Source organism: Gastrolobium bilobum, unplaced genomic scaffold (genome assembly GCF_033153095.1).
Source record: "Gastrolobium bilobum isolate Gb01-03AN ecotype WA unplaced genomic scaffold, APGP_CSIRO_Gbil_v1 utg7848, whole genome shotgun sequence".
In the NCBI taxonomy this organism is placed as follows: domain Eukaryota; kingdom Viridiplantae; phylum Streptophyta; class Magnoliopsida; order Fabales; family Fabaceae; genus Gastrolobium; species Gastrolobium bilobum.
The window spans coordinates 266599-275159 of record NW_026897445.1 but is presented as its reverse complement, the minus strand read 5'-3'; the positions used below and the strand labels follow the sequence as shown (position 1 = coordinate 275159).

Sequence of the window (8561 nt, the reverse complement as noted above, 5' to 3'; positions counted from 1 at the left end):
AAGATGGAATTCCATTCATTTCCCAACCAAATTTTGGAGGGTGTAAGGGATGAAATAAAAAGTTTGTCCTAAATTCTAATGTTTAATGTATTTGAGAATATGACAATAACAAAGTTATGATTCTTGTCAAGCAATTTGCACTAAAATTTTTAAGCAATAGAATGAAAAATTTATTTTGAACACACAATTTATGGAAATTTTTTTCCTTTCAATTTCATTACAAATAACATATCCACACAAAGAACTTTGATATTACAAAAATCAATCACTCAATGTATCCAAAATAAAATAAAAGCAATCACTCAAAAAATATAGAAAAAAGCACAACATAAGCTAGTAGTAATTTTGAAGTTCACGACTGGCTCTTCTCAAAACATGTAATACCAGCCCATGAAAGCTACTTTTACTTATCTTTTTTATTCTTCTTATTTTATTCCGTATGATTGTGTAGCCAGGTCAAAGTGTCACACGAATACAAAATAAAAAAGCCAACTTAAGTTGATATCAACTTGTACCTCCTCAAGCCTTAGATCACTAAGGATGGTTCTGAAAGGTTCCCATATTGCAGCCCTCTCTTAATCACATACCACATCCCTTAAGTTCCCAAGGTCCTTGATTGAGGATGGTAACTCTCTTAAACTCGAACAACCGCTGACATTGATCTTTTCTAAATTACGTAACTCGCCCATTTTCTCAGGCAACTTACTAAGCCTTATGCAGTCAGAGATGTCAAGAAATTTAAGGTTTTGAAGGCTTGTAATTGAGTCTGGCAACTCTTCTAAATCAGTACATTAACTAAGCCTTAGTGTTCCAAATTGCCAATTCCTTCAGGAAGTGTTGAATGCTTATGGCAGTTTGTAATACTGAGCTTCTTTAAGAAGAAAATATTAGAAAAATAAACTGGTAATTCCACCATAGTGCAAGAGTCAATGTTCATCTCCACCAAATTTGGCAGCATATCTGAAACTTGGATATCACAGTTTCTAAATGCTTCATTCACATTGCACAGATTCTTCAATGGCAATCCAATCTTGCAGGGGAAAGGAATTGAAACCTCTAATGATTTTACGAGCCAATTTAATGAAGCCAATTTAAGTTGACATCAACTTGAGGAATCTCTATCTTCAGATTGGGAAGCATAGGTTCAAAAGATTCCCATGAAGCATCCGTCTCTTCGTCACATATCACCACCTTTAAATTCTTAAGATTAGCGACTGAGAATGGCAATTCACATCTTGCACAACTTCTCATGTAGAGATTTCTTAGATTACACAGATTACCGATGTCCTCTGGTAAACTTGAAAGGCTTATGCAGTTTGAGATGTCAAGAAGTCGTAGATTTGAAAGCCTTCCAATAGAATCAGGTATCCCTTCCAAATCAGTACACGAACTGAGCCTTAGGAGTTCAAGATTCTCCAATTTTCCAATATCTTTTGGCAGCGCAGAAAGCTTGTGGCAATTAGTAATACTGAGTTTCTTTAGAGGGGTAATATCACATATCCCAGTAGGCAATCCCACCATATCTATGCAATAATCAATGTTCAAATCTTCTAGATTTGGAAATGCATCTGAAATTAGGATAATGCCGTTTTGAAAAGCCTGTCTCGTATTACACATGTACAGGGATAATTTTTTTTTAGATTCTTCAATGTGGCAAAGGAAGGAACAAAAATCCGCTCTAGTCTAACTCTTTTCAGGTTGGATAAAGAGCCAAGTTGCTTAAAATTGTTCAGCTGAGAAGAATGGTACCCATAATTTGTGAGGATAAGAACTTTTAGTTCACTCATTTTCTCCATGAACTCTGGAAAGGAGTACAGCTTAGTTTGAAGATTTAAAATTAGAACCTCGGTTTGAGCTGCTTGCATGTGGGACAAATATGAAGTGCAGGTTTCATCTGCAAATGCAACCCATAAGGTGTCAACAGTGGAAGAGGAATGAATGACAGATCACTGCAACAGTCTTATTACAGTTTTTTGATTTGTAAGTGTATAACAGTACATAACTAACCAGTTGATAGAGACACTGAGCGGGCAGGGACCTGTTGGAGCATCTGCTTAACACCACATCCATGAAATTTTGACAATATGAGGGCTATCATGCCTTGCAAGTTGCAAGCTCTCTTAGAAGATCATGAAGGACAATGAAGTGGTTATCGTAAAGAACCTTGGGATACACCACCCCAAAAGTTAGCTCAAAGAGTGAGAGTGTTCAAAGCCTTATAACCACATTAGTTGCACATACAACCAATGTGGGACTATATATCTCAACATGCCCCCTCACACGAGAACCCATTGGGCCTAGAAGCGTGGATATTGCACAGGCCCAATTTTTGGTTTACGTTTTTGTGCTTTTTATGTGCTTTTTATTTTAATTCCACTTTAAAATGGGAGGCGGTGAGGATCGAACTTGTGACCTTATAGTCACTCAAGCTCTTATATCATGTAAAGAATCTTGGAATACACCACCCCAAAAACTAGCTCAAAGGATGGGAGTGTCGAAGGCCTTATAAACTCCACATTAGTTGCACATATAACCAATGTGGGACTATATATCTCAACAGTTATTATAGTAGTAATTATCTGCGTTACTTGCATTTTTCTTGGTAAATGAGAATAAATAATTCCTTAAGAGAGAAAAATTCCCTTACAAGATTAAAAGCACAAGCTATCTATCAGATAGATTAATTACAAATTACAAAAATAAGTTTAAAAGAATAAGTGCAGAGTTACATAACGGGAGAAGTTTAAATTCAGATAAATGGTCATTTTGAATATTATGTATGGAATCAAATGCTTCTCATATTAGCTACACAACTATTGAATTATTTGTTCCACAGAGTATAATTCATGTTATATATATATGAGGACTAAGTGGCGTAGAAGAAAATATAAGTAGTCATTGTACCTTGCTATTAAGACATTAGCCAGATTCATGGAGTCTAATTTGTTGATGATGGCCATTGATTCTCTGCCATCATCATCTAGTCCATACGATTCCGCCCACATATCAATGAGAGCATTAACAGGAATTCTTTGGTCTTCAGGAAATAGCCCCAAGTCCATGAAGCACTCCTTGATGACAAGATTATCTTCCAAAACATCAAAGATCTTTTGGAGGGATGAAAGTAATTCATTATTAGAATCAAGTATCGAATGACCTTGTGACAATTCCTCCGCTATCTTTTGGCACAACTTATAAGGCCGATTACTGAGTGATCTAGCAATTACTTTAATGGCAAGCGGTAAAGTAAACCCTTGCCATTTCTCACAACCGGCATTTCATTGCAAGCAAATATAGTCAGTAATCAAAGGGCTATGACTTAAGCGCCCAAGCTGCAAGTAATCTACCATATTATGCCTCAAGGGGTCAAAACATGGTTTTCTACTCACTCACTTTTTCTTTAATGTTAATTCAATGATAGCTAGTTAAGAAAAAAGTTTGGAGTGCTCATGTCCAATCTTGTGATGTCTACTTCAAGTGGAGGACTTCAGACAAAAAAGAACAAGTACAGAGAAATTCCAAATGTCAGAAAGTAGGAATAAACACCTTTTGGACAAGATCTTCATCAGGACTATTTGAACTGCTATCTTCCAAGAGAGCGTAATGACGGAAAAGTATTATAGCATCTTCATGAACAAGTGGTTTTAAGATACATGGGGTACCAAATCTAGGAAATGCAACCCTTGAAGTCACCAAAACTTTACAAACAGATATCTGGAATTTCAATTTCTCAACGAGGGCCTCTGAGCCAGGCCAGACATCATCGAGGACCAACAACATTGGACTTCCCTCAATTTTCCTCAATAAAAGCTCCAATCTATTAACTGCTGCTTCATCGCTTCGAAACTCAGGCACTTTATATCCACAGTGTTCAAATAGTCTCTCTACGATAACTTTCAACTTGGGCGCTTCTGAGAAGGTGAAAAATAAAAATTTTCCCTGAATTTACCTAGTGAAACAAAAGAGATCTGTAAGGCCAGAGCATTTGATATCTTGTACCATTTAAGAATGCATATACATAAGGAATTCATTTCACTATATGCATATACTGCAACAGAATAATTTTTTTTATTTTTTATACATGCATCAGAATAATTTATTACTACATACTTGAACATAATCTGATGTTTGCAAATTTCCAAATAACTTTTTCGTATCTCTTTCTGTTAATTTCTTCAGTAATAGTGTCAAACGAAGAGATATGCAGAATATAATATTCTCATCTGTTGTAATTATTCTCAACTGAGGTTTATATACACATAATTCAATCTTCAACTAACAACAAATCAGCGAGAGTTGTTGCAGTAAAACAACTAACTACACTGCTAAAGTATCTTCTAAAAATCCTATTGGGAAAGGTTATAGTTACTACTTTTTTTTTCTTACTACTTGTTACTACTAAATCTTAACCGTTGATTTCCGCCAATTTAATGGTTATAATTTATTGGATCACATTTATTAATTAATTATTAATTCTAGTAAATTATAACCATTAGATTGACGAAAATCAACGGTTCATATTTGGTTGTAACAAGTAGTAAGAAAAAAGGTAGTAATTATAACTTCTCCCAAATCCTATTTACAACAATCAGGTATTATCCAAATAACATTATGAACAAAACAGTTTTTCGAATTCAAATTTCCAATTTAACACTCCCCCTCAAGTTGGGGAGAAGATGTCAATCATACCCAACTTGCCGATTGCTTCTCCAAACACCTTGTCAGACACAGCTTTTGTCAAGACATCAGCTAGCTAATCTTAAGATTTATCAAAGGAAAAGTTAATAATCTTCTTGTTCAGTTTTTCCTTGATAAAGTGTCTATCTACTTCAACAGGTTTGGTTCTATTATGTTGAACTAGACTGTGAGCAATTTCAATGACAACTTTATATCACAATGCAAGTCCATAGGTTGATCATAGCATATCTAACTCTTGTAGAATATTTCTGATCCACAATAGTTCGCAAACCCCATGTGTCATTCCTCTAAATTATGCTTCTGTACTTGATCTGGCTACTACCTTTTGTTTTTTGCTTTTCCATATTACTAGATTACCTAAGGTAAAGTATCCTGAAGTGGACTATCTAGTGGTTTTATCTCTAGCCCATTCTGAATTTGTGTAGCCTTTGACCCCAAAATTATCATTCTTTGAGAAAAAAAGGCCTTTCCAGGTGATCCTTTCAAGTACTTCAAGATGCGATACACAACATTCATGTGTTTTTCACTTGGAGCATGCATATATCGGTTCACAAAACTTACTGCATAGGCAATATCTGGTTTGGTATATGATAGATAAATTAGTCTTCCTACTAGTCTATGATATCTACCAATATCTTCTTCAACTTAGATATGCAGTTTAATATTTTATTTCTGAAAATGCTGTTTGGATGTTTGTGTGAATTCCTCAGGTTTTGGATGGTTTTCTGCATGCAGATTCAACTCAGGTATCGTATTTGTCATGCAGTTTAATATTTTATTTCTGAAAATGCGGTTTGGATGTTTGTGTGAATTCCTAAATAATTTATTCCGGCCTTTTCTCAACAATAACCTATGTTCAATTTCGGGGAAACAGCATGGCGGTTGTCTATTGATATAAACAGGTTGCGATTATTGCGACTGCAATTCTGGTCTATCTATGATACAGAAAACAGTGTTTTTAAATTGGGAGAGGTTATATATACGGATTCTTTTTCTTACTACTCATTATTACTACATTTTTAACAGTTGATTTCAACTAATGTAACAGTTAGAATTTATTAGAAATTAATAATTAATTAATAAATATGGCCCAATAAATTACAACCGTCAGATTGGCAGAAATCAAAAATTAAGATTTAATAATAAGAAGTAGGAAGAAAAAGAAGAAGTAATTCAGTAAATATAACTTTCCCCAATTTGGGACAGGATATATTTACCATCAAAAAAGTTTACCACTCTTACAACTAATTTAATCAACGTTGATTTCTGTCAATCTAACGATTATAATTTATTAGAAATTAATAATTAATTAATAAGTGTGACATAATAAATGTTATTAATTTTTAATAAATTATAACAGTTTGGGTGATTAAATTGGTTGTTTTTTGGTGGTAAGTGAATCTGTTCCCGTTAAAATTACTTTTGAAGTATAATTATAGAGAAGCTAATGTTTAAAAGTTAGCGGGGAAACATTGTTTCGTGTGATAGATTTTATGATTTGTCTCTCAATCTCAAATCTGCAAGAAAATTTGTGCTTTTTTCGTTGTACAGATATAGAAAAAGAGTTCTCCAGTATAGATCATAGCCCTCTCTTTTTGTTCGGACCAAATGATACGATAGATTAATGAAAGAGAGGGAGTGGTGTCTCAGTCATTCTCTCAAAAAATATATCTGAAACATACTGCAATTTCTGTTACAGCGATTTGAACTAAGAACACGTACAATACAATTCATAACTACAGGAATAAACTTCTAAAACTGAGATACCACGCTATCTTTTACTAAATAGTAATGGACTATTTAATGTATTGATAGAGCCATTTGAAACCATCTCCGTAACCCATTTTCTTCCTACTAGGTCCAGATCAGGGCAAACCACTTTGGCTACAAAGCTCTGATACCAAGTCAAACGAAGAGATATGCAGAATATAATATTATCATCTGTTGCTATCATTCTCAACTAAGGTTTATACACACATAATTCAATCTTCAATATCACCAAATCACTGAGAGTTGTAGTAAAATAACAATTAACTACACTGCTAAATTATCTCCTAAAAATCCCATTTACAACTATCAAGGTATTATTCAAACACGATAGGTTATTTTACCTACCATTTTTTTTTTCTATCTTTGTCTACCACTTTTCAATAACGTTAGATCATCTTTCTCTCTCTTCTTGAGATTATGCTAACAATATTGGAGAATGGTAGGCAAAAATAAGCAGAAAAAATGATAACGAGAATAACCTATCACTATCCAAATAACATTCTAAACAAAACAGTTTTTTTGAATTCAAACTTCCAATTTAACAAATAGTTACACAACAAAAATTCTACATGAGAGACAGGACATCTAAAGAAACTATGAAAGCATTGATGATGAGATAACTATTACCCTAAACAAATTTTATAATAAGCATAGTCATTAATCAGGCATAAGAAAACCAAAGAGGACTTACCACTTACCCTTGACTTGTTCATCCCAACAAAGCTTTGTAGCCAAAGTGGTTTTCCCTGATCTTCCTAAACCAGTCAACAAAAGGGTGGACACACCATCCCTGAGAACCTCAATCTTCAACTTGGTCAACGGCACATCCAAGCCAACGGTGAATTCTGGGTTCTCACGAACACCAAAAGGAGGCTTCAAAGGAGCTCCAGATCCGTTAAATTTCAGCTCAAAATTCTCTTTGTTCAGAAGCTCGAGAATTTCTCTCATCTTGTAAAGTGTCTCCTTAACATCCTTCGACACAAGAGCTTGCTTGTCATTAGAAGCAACATAGGAATCATCACTGTTATGCCAAAGTCTTTCCCACAAAGAGAGACACTTGTCCCAACAAAGACTCTTGCAGGGGCATTTGCACAGAAGATCAACACCTTCTTACATCTTTTTCTTTGATCAGAGTCTTTATTTCTTCTTTTGATGGATCCAAGTGTTCATTGTATTGCTCGATCTCCTTGACCACAGGTTTCAAAACATGGAGCGTTGACCTCAACATTCGCCTGGTCTTTTTGCTCTTACGACCTATTTTGAAGGTCTCTTGAAGCTGTGATGTAAGAACAACAAGTTGAGTGTTCTCTCCCATGAATAAACAACCTATGTGTCTCTTTTTAGAACAATTGAAATACGAAACTATGAAAGGAAAGATACGAGGATTTGGAATTGAAAGAGTGGAACGTTGTTACCACAATTTTATACAACCGGCATGACCTACTTGTTTTGAGCCTCACTTTCCTCGCTTCTTCCTTTATTATTGTTCATCGCGTCCTTCACGCGTCTTATAAATTTCAACATACGAAAAAAGTCAAATAGAATTAAGGGAAAACTTCATTTTCTCTCAACTTGGTTTTTGATTTATTATTTGATTCTCTTTTTAAACTTATTAATTAGATTTATTGTGCTGAGATATTTTTTCATTTAACCTCTTATAATTTCAAATTTTCACTTATATTCCATGTGGTTACAAAAGTTTTCACTTAGACATCTTGTAGTTTAAAAAATAAATTTTTAAAATAAATTTTCTCTCTTTTTTATTTTATATCCTCATGTAGTGTATTTATGGTTTAAAAAATATTTCAAGTTATTTATTCTGAAATTAATTTATAAATTATCTTAATTTTTTTAAATATATTTGAAATAAAAAAATATTATTTAAGATAAACTAAATATGTATTATCAAAATAAGATATTTACTTTCTTTAGATGATTTTATAAATATATCGGATAAAAAATAGATAAAATAAAATAATATTTGATTGAATTTATTTTCTTGATAAAAATAAGTGAATTTTAAATTTTTATTTTTATTTTTTAAACCCTACATGCATGAGGTGAGGATATAAAATAAAAAGAGAGAGAATATT

General features: G+C 33.5%; 1 pseudogene; it reads right to left on the bottom strand.

The window, feature by feature from the left end:
• Positions 1 to 209: 209 nt before the first annotated feature.
• On the bottom strand, positions 210 to 7928 carry LOC133307013 (probable disease resistance protein At5g66900; annotated as a pseudogene).
• Positions 7929 to 8561: the final 633 nt, after the last annotated feature.